This window comes from Acipenser ruthenus, chromosome 52, assembly GCF_902713425.1.
Source record: "Acipenser ruthenus chromosome 52, fAciRut3.2 maternal haplotype, whole genome shotgun sequence".
NCBI classification, from domain to species: Eukaryota; Metazoa; Chordata; class Actinopteri; order Acipenseriformes; family Acipenseridae; genus Acipenser; species Acipenser ruthenus.
In genome coordinates, this window is record NC_081240.1 from 5515929 (window position 1) to 5533072 (window position 17144).

The following is a 17144-nucleotide window of genomic DNA, read 5'->3' on the forward strand; positions in this document are numbered from 1 at the left end:
TCTCCAAGCAGCTTGATGTTCTTGTGACAACAGTTGCAAATATTATTAAAAAGTTTAAGGTCCATGGAACTGTAGCCAACCTCCCTGGGCGCGGCCGCAAGAGGAAAATCGACCCCAGAGTGAACAGAAGGATAGTGCGAATGGTAGAAAAAGAAACTAGGATAACTGCCAAAGAGATACAAGCTGAACTCCAAGGTGAAGGTACGTTAGTTTCTGATCGCACCATCCGTCGCTTTTTGAGCGAAAGTGGGCTCCATGGAAGAAGACCCAGGAGGACTCCACTTTTGAAAGAAAAACATAAAAAAGCCAGACTGGAATTTGCTAAAATGCATATTGACAAGCCACAATCCTTCTGGGAGAATGTCCTTTGGACAGATGAGTCAAAACTGGAGCTTTTTGGCAAGTCACATCAGCTCTATGTTCACAGACGAAAAAATGAAGCTTTCAAAGAAAAGGCACAGGGTGCCTTGAATCTGTGCAGGGCACAATGAAATCTCAAGACTATCAAGGCATTCTGGAGCAAAATGTGCTGCCCAGTGTCAGAAAGCTCTGTCTCAGTCACAGGTCATGGGTCCTCCAACAGGATAATGACCCAAAACACACAGCTAAAAGCACCCAAGAATGGATAAGAACAAAACATTGGATTATTCTGAAGTGGCCTTCTATGAGTCCTGATCTGAATCCTATCGAACATCTATGGAAAGAGCTGAAACTTGCAGTCTGGAGAAGGCACCCATCAAACCTGAGACAGCTGGAGCAGTTTGCTCAGGAAGAGTGGGCCAAACTACCTGTTAACATGTGCAGAAGTCTCATTGAGAGCTACAGAAAACGTTTGATTGCAGTGATTGCCTCTAAAGGTTGTGCAACAAAATATTAGGTTAGCGGTCCCATCATTTTTGTCCATGCCATTTTCATTTGTTTTCTTATTTACAATATTATGTTGAATAAAAAAGCAAAAGCAAAGTCTGATTTCTATGAAATATGGAATAAACAATGGTGGATGCCAATTACTTTTGTCAGTTTCAAGTTATTTCAGAGAAAATTGTGCATTCTTCGTTTTTTGTGGAGGGGTACCAACAAATTTGAGCACGTCTGTATATATATATATATATATATATATATATATATATATATATATATATATATATATATATATAGTGACAGAGCAGTGTGTGGGACGTATGGTAAAGTGTGTAACAGTGCATATGTAAGTAACACAATGAAAACAATCCTGTTTCCACGATAAATAACTGTCTGCAGTGCGTACTCTGTGCAGTGGGGTAAAATGGCTGCCGACTAAAAGACTACATTTCCCAGAAGGCCATAGTCAAAATGGCCAAAGTTAAATGTGTAACAGGACACAGGTGTGTCTTGTTAGGACGGGGTCCTGGCTGTATAAAGCCAGCCTCGAATCCAGCTCAGGAGGAGTCTACCAGTGAGATGGTTGTAGAGCAAGATATATGGTGTTTCTAAAAGATTACTGTGAGTATTCAAGAAGAACTGTTACTGTGTCGAGTAGTTGTGCTGTTTGTAAAATGACCAATTGTTTTCTGTACAGTTACAGATTAGTAGTAGTAGTAATAATAATATTAATAATACATGTGTTCAATCATCGAATAGGACTATTCAATTTGCCCTGAGTAAAGACTAATGTCTTTATCAGTATGATCTGAAGATACTAGCCAAAGCCTTTATCTTCTTCACTTTGTTTCTCCATAGTTTCATGTTTACAACAGAAAATAAATATTAAAAGGTGTAGATAAGAACGTGTGTTATGTGATTTAAAAAAAAAACAGAAGGGGAGAAAATCACAGAGCTTTTATTCCAAATGATCATTTGCATATTTTGTACTGAAAAGAGAACGTGTGTGTTTATTCTTTCAGGACAAATGGTGAGCAAGACACTTCAGAGTGAAAGACCTTGTGAATTCCACCCTAAATGTGGAATGCTTCCATCCTTCTGTACCAGTACGACTGGTCCTGTCCCTGGACAATGTGATGCCACAGGGCATTGCTGGACTCCTTCCAGAAATGTAGAGGAACTGTGATGGGGTGATGTGACAGAAAGAGAGTCTTGGTAGTAAATCTCCCTCCCGACCTGTGAGGGCTCTAAGTAAAGGGAACAGAGTACCCTGGACTGCATGGCCTGACAATTCCTTCTCTGGGTTAAAAGGAAGTCGGTCGTCTAGAAAGGGGGCGGAACTTCGGTGCACTAACTCATCTTCCTGGAAGGAAAATGATGTGGCAGCCACGGATTGGAGGAGGTGTTGCAATCGTTTACCAAGGGGTCATGACTGACGGTTCAAATAGGGGACGGAGCGACGTGATCTGTTCCTTTGTTAATGGTTAAGGAACGACCCGGAAGGACCAGTATTGTGTGCATCGTATCTTGAGTGTTTTGTTTGTTTGTCTCTGATTGTTGCTATTTGTTATTATTAGTAAATGGCTAACACATTCCGGAGCTGTTGCCAGAGGCCAGCACTAACCTGGACATCACGGCACCTGTATCACGATCATTTGTATTTGCAAGACAGCCTCGCTTAAGCAAACCACAGTATTTAAAACAGAAATGATAAAAGACCATCAATACAAAACATGTCCGGTGATGGTGATCCTGATGAAAAAAAAACAGTGTGTTGAGATCATAGATAACAGACAACACAACCACACAAATGCATATTGTACACTTTATAACAATGAAATTAAATACATACAGAGTCATGCTGAAGTGGCTGTAGCTCAGAGATGTGGCTGAGTCAGCAGACCCACATGAGCACTAATCATGGACTGCCTGTGTACCTTAGGTAACGTAACTTAGCACTACTGCTAACTGGGGTCTATGTAACCCGCTGCTGGTTATTCAAATACATATAATTTTTTTTACAGTATGAAAAGGAAACACAGGTGCAGAACTGGGTTTCTTCTTGGTGACACGGACAGTATTTATTTCTGAGTAGGTGAGTGTGTCTTCCTGTTGCTTTGAAGGCTGCTCCAGCTTATTCTGCAATAAATCATCAGATTGGAGCGAGGTCAGGATGGCTAAAAGGTACTAAACAAACTGTCCAAACAAAAAGATACAACCTAATAAAAGAAAAGGGCCTTTTATTCATCTGTAAATATATACCAGTAGCTGTGCAATATATTCTTGTTATACCCTTTTCACATTACTAAAAACAATACCTAAACAATACGTAATGTGTTGAAACATGTCATTATCATTCACTTTGTTCACAGTTGTGGTTTCATCATGTGATTATCAAGAATTACTTAGGTTGTGTGAATGAGGCATTAGACACTCTCAGCATTCCTCTACACCATGTATATGTTACACTCAAAGTCAATCACGAAAAGAAAAAAAAACATTTCATGATTTGAGCATTTAAAAATGATTAAAGAACAAAATGAAAGATTATTTCGATCTTTGAGCAATTAGTGTGCTGAAATTGCAAAATGTAAAATACCAAACCACCAAAGAATGAAACATGAAAGATGAGACAGCTTCTTCAGTCTTCGGTCTGCTGGAGGATCTCTGCAGCACCTTTTCAGTTGAATTGATTTTCAATTGTCCGATAGCTCATTTCTAATTTGGAGGAAGTACCCAAAGAAAACAAACTTTATCTTCGTACAGCAGTAGCAGCTGATTCTGGGGCTATGCAAGGCTTCATTTTTTTGTCAAACAAATAAATGCTGTTTCCAGTTTCGTTTGTTTTTTGAGAATGCTAGAGCCTCTTCAACAAGGTCTCAGTATTCATATAAATGGAAGATTTTCCAGGAGTGGTGCTTGGAGAGAGACCATGACCCCACCTCCTGCTCCATGCTGGTTATTTAGCAGTTTTTACAGGACCTCCTAGAGGAAGGTATGTCCCCCTGTATGGTGAAGGGATAACTGGCTGTTATATCCATGGGCTACGTCAAAATTGACTCTGTGTCTCCCGGAGCTAATTTTTTGTCAGTGCAGTTCTAGAAAGGGGCTAGGAGGCTCTGTCCTCCCCTTAAACCAATGGTTCCATCCTGGCATCTGGACTTAGTCCTAGAGGCTCTCACAAAGTCTTCCTTCAAACCTCTTCAGTCAGTGGACCCTAAATACTTGTCTTTTAAGAGAGCGTTTCAAAATCCTAAAAGGTATAGATAATGTCGACCCAGGGAACTTTTTCGACCTGAAAAAAGAAACAAGGACCAGGGGTCACAAATGGAGATTAGATAAAGGGGCATTCAGAACAGAAAATATTACACAGAGAATTGTGAGGGTCTGGAACCAATTCCCCAGTAATGTTGTTGAAGCTGACACCCTGGGATCCTTCAAGAAGCTGCTTGATGAGATTCTGGGATCAATAAGCTACTAACAAACAAACGAGCAAGATGGGCTGAATGGCCTTCTTTTGTTTGTAAACTTTCTTATGTTCTTCTCTTATGTTCTTATGTTTCTCCTGACTGTCACGTCAGCAAAACGAGTCAGTGAGTTACACAGTGGTAATAAGGTTACTTTGCACACAGCTTTTCTGCCTAAGGTTGTTTCGCAGTTTGAAGGCATTCCATCTGCCCCCTTTCACGTCTGAAGAAGATCACAGACTTAACACATTCTGCCCTGGCAGGGTGCTGAGGTGTTACATGGACAGGTCTAACTCATGGCAGCTGTGTGTCAGTTATAAAGAGGTCCCGTTTTGCAACATCAAAGACAACGGGCTGAACACTGTCCACGCTACCCAGACAATGAGACCTAAAGACTTTGCCGTAATCCTCTGATCGCCCCACTTCCTCTTTTGCATCGAACCTGCGAAAACAACCGGTGCGACCTCGCAGGTTGATGGTCGTCTTCTCTTTCAGGGAACCAGGGTTACATCCATAACATAATGTTCCCTTTCAATTTGAATACGACCACCAACAATACTTTTTGGAAAAGTATACCAGTCTGAGCGGAGACAGCAGAAGAGGGGTGACTCGAACCCGCAGAACCACAGTTAGCAGTGCGAGCATGCAACCTCAAGGACCCTTGTGCCTAATGAAGGCATAGAGGGATCTTCGACATTAAGTCGGTAGAACCTGGTGAAAGTATATGGGGTAGCCCAGCTAGTCGCAGTACATATGTCAGTCAATGAGCCTCCTCTTTAGAGGGCACATGATGTAGCCACTCCTCTGGTAGAGTGCATGGGCACCCGTCCAGGTGGGGGTAGGCCAGCATTAGTAAATACAGTTGAAACTGTGTCCACAATTTAGTGAGTCAGCTGCTGCTTTGAGAGGGCTTGACCCAGGGTCCTTACACCATGACAAATGAATAACTGGTCAGACTGACGCAGAGCTTTCATCCAGCCAACATAACATCTCAATGCCCGAACTGAGCAGAGGGAGTTTAGTCTCCGATTCTGCTCTGAAGAAAATGGAGGGGGATGGAAAGCCTCTACTTCCACTGACTGGATTAAGTGGAAAGCCGTAACCACACTGAGTGCAGGTAGACTTTGAAGCAGCGAGGGGGCGAGGGCACCGAATGCACCGAGGCTCTAAGGCTCTGAAGGCGCCAAAGCATCAAGGAACGTCTGATTGATGCACTGAGGGCGCCGAAGCATCAAGTGCACTGTGTGCACTGAGGTTCTGAAGCCCCGAGGGCACCGAAGCACCAAAGCGCGACAAGCACTGAGGACATCTCACTCTGGAGTGCCGCAGCACCAAGGCAGAGAGCATCTAAGCACCGAAGCACTGAGCACTAAGAGTATTGGGTTCAGGCACCTAGCCTTAACCTCGTGCAGTCCACACAACCCGGGGTAGTGTGTAGCATACGCCAGGTTGGATTCACAAGCTTGAGTGGGTGCAGTAGGCAACATGAGAGCAGTACAGGAGAGCACTACAGGAAAGCGCATGGTGCTGCACTAGGGTGGCCTGGACTGAGTGCAGTCACACAACGGGGCAGCGCGTAGCGTACACCGGAGTGGAGCACAGGTTCAAGGAGCTGCGGTAGGGCCTTCCCCCCTTGGGCTGTGGCTGCCCGAGCTCGCCCCTTCTGGGCACTGGATGCTTGGGCTCCCCCCTTCTGGGTGCTGGATGCATGGGCTCCCCCCCTCTGGACACTGGATGCACGGGCTCCCCCCTTCTGGGTGCTGGATGCATGGGCTCCCCCCCTCTGGGCGCTTGATGCATGGGCTCCCCACCTCTGGGCGCTATTTCCTCCTCTTCATAATAGCGGAAGGGACAGTTGGCAAACCGATGTTTTTTGGTCACAGAGGGGGCACACTTGCAATGGCTGGCTATATCACCCTGGATGTCTAGCCATTAGACGACACTCCTCCTCCCTGTCCTTCCTCTCCTGAGCCAGTTCTTCCTGCAGTTCCCCGCAGCCGTCTCTCCAGCTCCAGCCTTCCATTTATTTTATTTTTTTCCCCAAAACACAAAAAAAAACACTTTTTGAAAAAACAAACAAAAAAAACGCCCTTTGCTGTTCCTGGTCTGGCTCCTGGAGGCATTGCTTGTCCCACGCAGGACACCATATGTGGCAGAGTGGTTGCAGTGATGACGTCATGGACCAGGAAGGAACAACACATAAACAATGAATGGGCGGATGAAACTGAGCGCTACGGCGCTCATTCTATTTATTAAATAAACAAAACAAACAAATCACCAGCCACTAAACAAAAGGGCACGTTTGCCAAACAAATAAACAAATAAGTATCGTGCTGATGTAAACCAGCACGCTTAGCAATTGTTTTTACCAGTTGTTTTTAGCTCTCCTTGTTCGCTCTCCCATACTCTCCTCTGTACACTCTCCCTGAGGGTAGAGAGCTGCAGGTTTATATACAGCAACCATCTCCTGATTAGCAACAATTAATCAATGAATTAACTCGGGAGATGGTCACCGTCTGCATGAGTTTAATAAGGATGCGTCACTGTCAGCTAGCTAAATAAATCACTAGCTGATCAGTGACGCATCCTCACAAGGATTTTAAAATATATAAACAATAATAAATATGAGGCGCTTTTATCCGCGCTGGAAACAATAATACAAATAATAATTAAACACTGCACACATTATATATATATATATATATATATATATATATATATATATATATATATATAGGGGTGGGACACTCCGCCACAGGTTTACATTGAATATGAGGTGATTTACTATTAACCACACAAGTAATCCCCCCCCCCAGTGGATTTCTCATCAACAATCTTATCTGGAAATTTTAACTGTTGCGTAGTCTACATCAGATCCGCCAGATTCTTATGTACATTCTTTCTTGGGGAGGGTGTGTGTGTTTCATTGTGTGTCATCCTGTTGCTGTGGAGACCGATTCATCTTATTCTGCAATAAATAAAAAGGTAAATTAATTGGCGAGAGACAGAGAGTGTGGAGCAAGGGATATATCAGGCATATGTCACTTGAATCCTTTCAGACCCAACTTGACAAAGTTCTGAGATCAATCAGCTACCAGGAAGCAGACGAGCTTAGATGAGCCGAAGGGCCCCCTCTCGTTGGTAATTTTCTTCTGTTCTTATACAAGATAATGTCACAGGGTAGGAAGGCTGAACTGTAAATAATGAACTGTTTTATAAATAGATCTGATTCAGCACTTTATTAAAAGAGTTAAAAGCAAACAAGACTTTCAACAAAAAAGGTAACACTTTAGTTTAGGGATCAGATATAAGTGGTTATATAACTGTATTGCAAAAACAAAGCAACCCCATACAATTGCTGAGACAGACATATAAAGACAGACAGACAGAGGCATTGAAGACAAACAGACCTGAAAAGACAGACAGACAGATTATATCCGTTATAAGCAATTATAAACAATAGCAAGAAAAATGACAAACGTGAATAATAGTCTTATTATTTCAAATCTTATTCTATAATTGTTAATAGCGTAATTAATAACATGTTTATAGATGGTTTATAATCACTTATATTGGATCCCTAAACTAAAGTGTTACCAATAAGAAGTGATTATTAATACACAGTTATTTCTGTCAATGCAATGCTCTAATCTTCACTGGTGGGTACAAAACCGCTTCCCCCTGATGTTCTGTATGAGTGTTTATTTATTTGTGCGTGTGCCTGTATACATATGTTTTGTGGACCAAAATGGGCCCAAGAAGATAAATACTGAAAATATCCATTACACAACCGAAGCCAGAAGCACTGAATCCTTTTTTACTGGAATATTGTTTTAAGAATGGTAAGTCAGAGACAGTTCTGGATTTAAATATGACATGTACCTGTGTCAGTGAATTGTTTGAGACATGTAACATATAGGACTTACCACCATGGCGTATTGGCATATATAGGTTCAGTCTGGACAGCAATGTCTGGAATGGCATTGTATCAAATATATTAGTTTCCTAGTTTGAATGGAGGTGAAAACAACTAGTGACACACTATGCATCATTAACAGCAAGGTATATTTTTGCACCAAACGCTGAACAATGGAACACTGCAGAAAACACTCACTCTGTAGTCATGCTTTAATATAGAACTGAACATGATTGAGGGACACAATAAATTGACACAGCGAGACGAAGAAGTCAATTAACATACTTCATTTGTATCCATTGTGGTAAAGAATGCTGTGCCCTACCTCGTTTGGATTGCAGACACTTCAGCACTCCTCCTATCAGCAGTAACAGCAGCACAAGGACCCCAGATCCTACCCCTGCACCCAGGTACAGAACTGGAACAGATCCTGGAGGGATCCACATACAAATGGGATTCATTGTAATCCAGTTAAATATGTGTAAACAGATTCTATAATCCACTAATAACCTATTGACATAAAAGTCTGATCAAGATGTGTTCAAAACAAATGTAATCCAATCCTGTTTTTACAGTGCCTTGATCTTGCAGTATGTGAATACGGTACATACAGTATGCTCCACAGTGAAGTCATACATTGTTGGTTTTTGAGCACGTACACCAAACACACAATAATCATGTTTTTCAGAAGCCTAGTTTTTGGATGTAAGGATTGTGAAACTCTTGCCTATGTATTGCCCTGGCCTTGTGGGGAGAGGCTGGCTTTTCATAACTCAGAGTGCAGCTGTGAGCTCAGAGTGATGATAAAAACACTGTTTCTGCTTAATAAGTTGTTTTGAGCCTATGTACCATAATCAAACCAATTAAAACTGGTTGTGTGGGGCAGTGTACACATTGTTCCAGTTAAATGGTATAAGCTCTTATTGTTTCATCAGCCTTTGTTCCTTTTCATTGTACAACCCGTTACTTATGCTTCCCATTTAAATGATGAAGGAAGCAAGAAATCATTGAAACTGTCTGTAAACATTTTCTGTGTTTAATGTAAACTCTGAATCAGTGCAGGGTTAATGAACTTTAAAATTAAGCTGTACATAGCTGGTGCACATCAGCCGTTTGCAATCACCAGCCTTGTCCTTGTGATGCATGGGTATAGCGCTATGCTGCCTGTGAGAATTGAGCAAAACTCATATCATTGTTCTTAAATGTAACTTTTTGTTATCTGGGTTTCTGCTGACATTGGTAAAGTGATGAAGAAACGCAAATGTTAACTTTCAATGTGCTTTGTCTCACACCATGCATCATGCTAGGGAAATGAGACCAAATTTGATCAAGGAAATTAGATAAGTTAGCTATATATCTGTGCTGTACGAAGTAATTTCTTGGCTCAGCTCAATAACTTCTACACTATTGCCAGCTCAGAAATTTACATCTCTGTGCCATGCCAGCTCAGAAAAGAGCCAACATCGCCATGAAAACTCAGCTTGGCTCTGAAAATAACATCTACCCTGATGCCAGCTCAGAACACCATCAACTGAGTCCTGTGTGTCAGATCACTGATGTATCAAATTTGATTTGCTTTGCTCCTGTTTGCATTTTTGATTCCTGAATAAACTCTTTGAGATTGACTTTACCTGAAGAAGATTATTTTTAAGGATAAATAGAACCTCTTACATGGAGCTGGTTTAATCTGGTATGAAGTTGTCCATATGTACCAGCAATATTCAGAGCTGTGACCATTCTAATTCAATTATAATTTCTGATATGTTAGTTATTTACTGCGTTGAATATTGACAGCTTGACAGAACTTATTTTTCTCTCTAAAACTAGGACTACTTTGAAATATGTGGTTTTATTAAGTTCAAGGAAACTTATAAAAAATGAAGTTATTCACACTTGCCTGTCTCATTTGTCTGTTGGGTCTTGTTAGATGTGGTTGGAGTTGTCATATCTCCTGTGGGAACATAAGCAACAACGTGTAGAAAAGTATCACCATTAGGCCAACAAGGTGGCTAGCTGTTCAATAATTTTAATAATTCAGACCAACATTAATTTGATGATAACATGTTATTTTTAATGATGTGAATAGTGGGAAATTGAAATACTGCCCCTATAATGTATCTTATAACCTGATCTCGTGCAGCAATGTGGAGTAGTGGTTAGGGCTCTGGACTCTTGACCGGAGGGTCGTGGGTTCAATCCCCGGTGAGGGACACTGCTGTTGTACCCTTGAGCAAGGTACTTTACCTAGATTGCTCCAGTAAAAACCCAACTGTTTAAATGGGTAATTGTATGTAAAAATAATGTGAAATAATGTATAATGTGATATCTTGTAACAATTGTAAGTTGTAAACACTGCATATTTGTAGATTCCGTCCTTTGTAGAATGTTTGCGTGCGATGTAATAAACAGCTCTTTTTCCTGAACAACTACCGTAATATCACCACAAGTTTATGAACAGCATAAATTACTGCTCATTATACAGGAGAGACCGGAATTTGCATCTCATTATAAATAGATTTGCAACGGCGAAAGTAAAGATTTAGAACTTCCTTCTGATGAAGATAAATCAGTGGTATAGTGAACAGAAATACATAGTAGGAAATATAGGATTGCGCTCTGGCTTCTGCAGACTCTGACCTTGATGCAACTATGGCACCGGCCAAAAAGAAAAGGAAAACAAATTCACACAAAGACGAAATTAACCTGTTAGTTAGTGAAATAGACAAAAAACAGAAATATTATTTAACACTTTGCAGGGCCAAAAAACATTAAGAAACAAAACATGGAAGAAATAACTAATAAAATAAATTCACTGGGACCAGTGCCAGAGCTAGTATTTACTGGACCCTGGTGCAAAACTGAAGTACCCCCCCCCCCCAAAAAAAAAAAACACGGAAAAAAACCGCAGAGCTCTGCTGCAGCACAACCTTAAGAAAACCTTTTGAAAATAAATACATCAGCAGCAAAATCTTCAAAAAAAGTCTGCAAGAAAACATTTTTACAAGACAGTAATCAATCAAGTGACAGTATATTCAAACATTTTAATACATTGATTATGTGAGCAAGATTAATCAATTTGATTAATAACTTAATTAAGGGGGGGGGGGGTGGCGGCTAAACGGCCACACTGGTATGTTCAGTCACAAGCACAGTCACACACTCTCTTTCCTTCAGCTTCTCCTCTAGGGGTAAATGAAGCTCGTTCCCCAGCCTTGGATGTTGGACAGCGCTGGCCTCACCTCAGCGAGGATGGCTCTCCACTGAGACTGAGGAGAGTGCTTCACTCAAGCTTATTTCACCCATTCTTTCCCACTCTGGGGGTAAACGAAGCTTGTTCCCCAGCCTTGGAGGCATGGGCGTCCGCAGAATTCATTTTAGGGGGAGCAAGGTGTTTAGAACTAGTCGGGGTAACGTGGTTTTGTATCGCATAATAATGATTACACTTCTCAGCCTCAGACGTAAGCCAGCACAGGTCCAAGTGGCAGCAGACATACTTCTCATTTTCAAGTTGCGTTTCCACTTGTCTATCTATATTTAATTGAAGCACACAGACTGTGCTGCACAGTAAGGGGAATTTAAGAATACACTTTAGCTACTGTCTCCACTTCTATAGAATTATTTTAATCACACAGGAACGTATAGGAATAAAAGTTTAAAAAAGCAGTCAAAAAGTGTGCTTTATCAACATACTTGAAACAATTATAAATATACTTTGCAAAGAAAAACAACCACAACCAAGTAGAGCAGGAAGTGTAACCATAATACAAAATATATGTCACCTACTGACATATTGCAGTAACAAAGTGCATGTTAAACACACTGCTCCAAGCTAACTGAACTATTTAAAACAAACAAACACACACTTAAACACATGATATTATGATAGTCATCACGCATAGGTCTGTGTGGCTCTGAGCCGCAGCACTGACACACCTAACTAGAGGTACAGTATTACTATCTTGAAAAATGGCCAGCAGCAAGCTACTTAATTATACTCAGTTTGAACTTAAGCATAACTTAGTGAGTTGGGTAAAAAGTATAAAAATGATTTTATTGTAGAAGACATGAAAACAGGTTTCCTGCTTAAACGTGTTATTTATAATGAATAACTCTAGTAGCAGTATATAATAATATTATTATTTATTTATTTATTTAGCTGACACCTTTATCCAAGGCAGGGTCACTTAAATTAGGACCTTCAGTTCACAACTCATCCTAAAGACAGAGCACAAGGAAGTTAAGTGACTTGCTCAAGGTCACAGAGTGAGTCAGTGGCTGAGCTGGGATTTAAAGCCAGGAACCTCTTGGTTCCAAAACATTTATTTAACTGCTGGACCACACAGCATCCACAGAATATAACTTTGAACAGAAAACAAAGCAAGAAAAAAAAAATTCACATTTGGGCATTGTGGCGGAGTGTCCCGCCCCTATGTATTATTATTTGTATTTTTGTTTGCGACGTGGGTAAAAGCGCCGCGTCTTTTATTATATATTTAAAAACCCCGTGAGGATGCATAGCTGATCAGCTACTGATTATTTAACTAGCTGACAGTCATGCATCCTTACCAAACGCGTGCACACTCTGGCCGAGGGATAATAAGATAATTAACAACTAGTTAATCCCTCGGCCAGAATATATAAACCTGCAGCTCTCTGCACTCGGGGTTGAGTGTACAGAGGAGAGTACGGGGAGCGGAGAGAGCGAGCAACATCTAAAAACAATTGCTAAAACGTGCTGGATTATCCAGCATGACACTTACTTGTTTGTTTATTCGTTTGGCCCTCGTGCCCTTTTGTTTGGTGTTTTGTTAAATCTTTTGTTTGTTTATTAAATACGCTGAGTGCAATAGCATTCAGCTTCACCCGCCCATCCACTGTTTTGGTGTCAGTTACTTCCTGGTCCGTGACGTCATCCATCTCACCACTGCGAGCCAGACTGCCACAGGCATTCACATTGTAAGACGTTTGATTTAATACACTGCTTCAAGCAAACGCATTTAAGTTTACATGATTTAAATGCAAGGCATACAAAATAACTTCAGTAAAGGTATGGAAAGTACAACATGAATACAGATGCATTTACCTTTGTATATGTTGCCCTTTGTGAAAGAAATAATGCATTAAGCTGCTTGCAGACCCAAAGAAGAAGAATAAACACCAGTACAAAATAGCCCCTCTTATTAATGCATGATGTCATTATAGTTTTTGTAAATGCACTTTAGCTAGAGCAATCTGATTTTCAAGAAAAACACCACCAGTATTCACAAACATCCGAGTTTCTTGTTGTATAATTAAAAACAATATATATCTGCTCTCAAATTTAAAAGATTAATTTAATATTTCACATCGAGAATAAAATCTGTGCTTTATAAACTGGGAGATGTAAGACATTTCTACAACAAACTTCCTGAAAAGCTGTGTGCTGTGAACTCTTGAGAGCTTGCATTGTTTAAGACTCCCACAGAACTACAGATTCACCATTTTACATTTACAGAAATTCGCTATAAATGCAGTGTTTTCTAAACACCAACTATTAATATTTTTTTATTACCAATAAAAGCACCATCTTTGGGCCATCTCCAACTCCAAACTTTCTTAGCGCTAGACCTCTTAAAAAAACAAACAAACAAAAAACAAATGATCTCAAAAACTGCACAGACTGGTATGAATTTGACCACGTCAAGAGACATTTACCCTACAAGACCATCCATGCAAAATGTCGTGCCAGTCCATTTAACAGGCTCGATATTATTAAAGTGCAAAAATTGGTGTTTAACAATAAAGCCAATTCAACCCTAACTGTGGTGGTCCCGCATCACTACAATTAACAGTTCAATTTATACTGTAATACCCGACACACTCAGATGTGTAGAGTAGCATTTAATCTGTGAATAAAAGCGCAGCCAATCAAAGTTTACATTGTTATAAATGCAGTAGAAAGGTAAAGCACATACTGTAAATGTGCACATAAATCAGCTAAAACAACAACATCTGATGAAAAAACAATACTGTAAATGTGCCTCCATATTGATTCACAAACATATTTACAGATTTATATATATTTTTTTTAATTATGTCTAAATTTTATTTTTCTGGATGATGCAAAACCGCACTGTGTCACAAAGTATTCAGCTCAGTACATACCTGCCACATGAAGGTAGACTGGGCGACTGCGTTTGCTGTTTGAGTTCACAAGCTTCTCTTTTCCATAGACACAGGTGTAGTTTCCAGTATCACTCCTCTTAACATTTTTAATGGAAAACGTGACACCTGGTTCGCCTTTGGGATCGGGTTGTGAATCGACAAGGCTTCCATTTTTATACAGATAGAAAAAACTCTCTTTTCCTGTTGCATCTCTGAATTCAACTGGTATCATGCATTGAAATGATACATCCATTCCTTCAACTGCACTCTGTTTGTCTAGCTGAAGTATGAACTGAGAGCTTGACTCTGAAAATACAGTTTAAGTTAAAAACATGCCTTCAGAACATACCTAAAAATATTTAATAACAAGCAGTAGAGTTTTACTAATCCAAACCCTTTTCCGATTAGTGGTTTGATCATAATCTGCACTATATTAAAAACATCATATCTAGTCTTATGTTTGATATTTAAGTTGTAGTTGATGGCAAATCAGTAATAACCATTTGAATAAAACATTCAGAGACAGCTATTTTATACATTCTGACATATTTATAAGGTTGAACTTTCTCCAGCCGATATCAATAAGCATTTAATTAACATAGCATTGTTCGGATTAGTGTGAGTCTAGTGTATGGGGAAATTTAGCTTAAATATTTAAAACAATTTCAAGACTAATTTCAAGAATAATCAATTGACTGAAGGATCACTCTATTGTTTATATATACTTCAAGTTTGTAAAATAACATTTTTTGAATGATTTAGGCTCTAAAAAGTAGTTGTTACAAAAATGCATTTTTCCTAAGACACCCATTAAAGAACAAACCAAGCAATTTAAAATGTGATATTGTTATTTTTCATATGAAATCAGTTAATTTCCTTCACAAAAAAAAAATAAAAAAAATGATTAATGTGTTTGGTTTTGTACTCACCTCTTACACTGAGATAAACTGAAGAACCATGGCTGATGTTTTTCACATCTCCTGGATTCTTTTTTCCATACATGCAGGTATAGTTTCCAGTGTCATTCTTTCTGATGTCTTGTTTTATAAATGTGACAGCTCCCATTCCTCCGGGATCCGGCAGTGATCTGATTTTCTCTCTGTTTTTATATAAATGGAACCAATTTCTCTCCTTGTTCTCTGGTTGTCCTCCGTGCACAGCTGATATTAAACATTTGAATTCAACCTTCTCCCCTTCCACTGCAGATGTTTTGCCAATTTTAATTATTGCTGTGCGAAGTGGCTCTGTAAAAATGAAAAAATGCCAGATAAGAGAGAAAACAATCTGTTAAGCAAATGTAGAACATACAGACATATGGACACTTATTGATAGACATTTGGCATTCCGTGTATATAAATATGTTTAAAACATTACTTTTTTAGGAAATTAAATAAGACCATTTGTTTTCTGAAAACACCACTTTTCTGTGTTCATGTGATCTAGAATATTTAATCCAATAACAATATATATATTTTTTTTCTGTTTCATAAAAATTACCATTAAAATATAACCAGGAGAAAAGTATACGTTTATCAGTTTGATAATGCATGAAAAAGTCATCTTCGCAAATGCTACTAAATATCATTAATTCTAAAAACAAGTGTTTATAGCATGTAGTTATTTGAAGCTGGCCATAGCTCAAGCATTTTGGAATAGTAACAGTAATGTAAACTAGAAATAAACATCATAAGAATACCTAAGAATCCAATGCCTGCGTTGTTTATTTTAGGTTGAGTAACTTCATTGTGTGTGTTTATTCTTTCAGCAATAATGGTTCTAAAGATTCTTCAGAGTAAATGGCCCTGTGAATTTCACCCTGAATGTTATTCATTCATAATGCAATCAAGATTTAATATTGAATCTTATTATGTCAGCGTGTTAGAGACACACATACCTGTCGAAACCAGCAGCACGTCTCCAAGTGCAAAAACTGAAAAACAAATTCATAATTTTACAAATAAGAATATTTACATTTCAAATCTACACACATAAGAAAGTTATCAAATAAATAATACTTACACACCATGATTGAATGAATACCCCAAGGCATATTGGCAAGCTGTACAATGAATTTCTGAAACTACCAGTATGAAGTTCCTTTATTTATAACACAACTAAACATAACAGTGAAAATGATGAGATCAGTACAGTAATGCACATATAACAGCACCCTCCCTCACTGAACAAGTGTTTCCGTTACACATGTATAAGTTGACTATTAAAGTAACCAAAGATCAAGAGCAATACACAAATGGTATTGGTCCATCAAAGCCTCTCATTGTCATCATCTAAAGACCAGGTACTGTAGTTGTATTTTCTTTATAACCTCAATGTATTGTTCATCTGCATCAGCTGAAAGAGAGTGAAATTATTGTAAAGAATGAATGAACAGATACTAATAATTCACATGATAAAGAATAACATACAGCAGCCTGTAAATAACTGTTGAGAATATCTTCATTTTTGGGGGCGTACAAGATAAACACACCACAGCTTTGAACAAAAGTTTATCATTAATTATGTTGTCACTATTTCGTTTTACCCATCTTTAGGATTTATAATAACTTGATATGAGTCTTGTCACAAGACATGACTTACAATTTCTACATCTTCAGTCAAACTGTAGAGATCTTAACCTGAGAGACTGCCTCTTCAACTTTTTGCTCCCACACGGTCCCTGTTGAGTTTATGCCATCTTCTTTATGGGTGAATCTTTGCATCAACCCAACATCACATTTGTATGGTTATTTCTGACC

General features: G+C 39.2%; 1 long non-coding RNA gene across 1 annotated transcript; it reads right to left on the reverse strand.

Moving 5' to 3' along the window:
- Positions 1-7183: 7183 nt before the first annotated feature.
- LOC131722955 (uncharacterized) lies at positions 7184-8643 on the reverse strand. The gene is made up of 3 exons (XR_009320071.1): positions 8570-8643; positions 8255-8300; positions 7184-7296 (listed from the first exon to the last, which is right to left on the reverse strand). It is a non-coding gene; the product is annotated as an uncharacterized LOC131722955 (long non-coding RNA).
- Positions 8644-17144: the final 8501 nt, after the last annotated feature.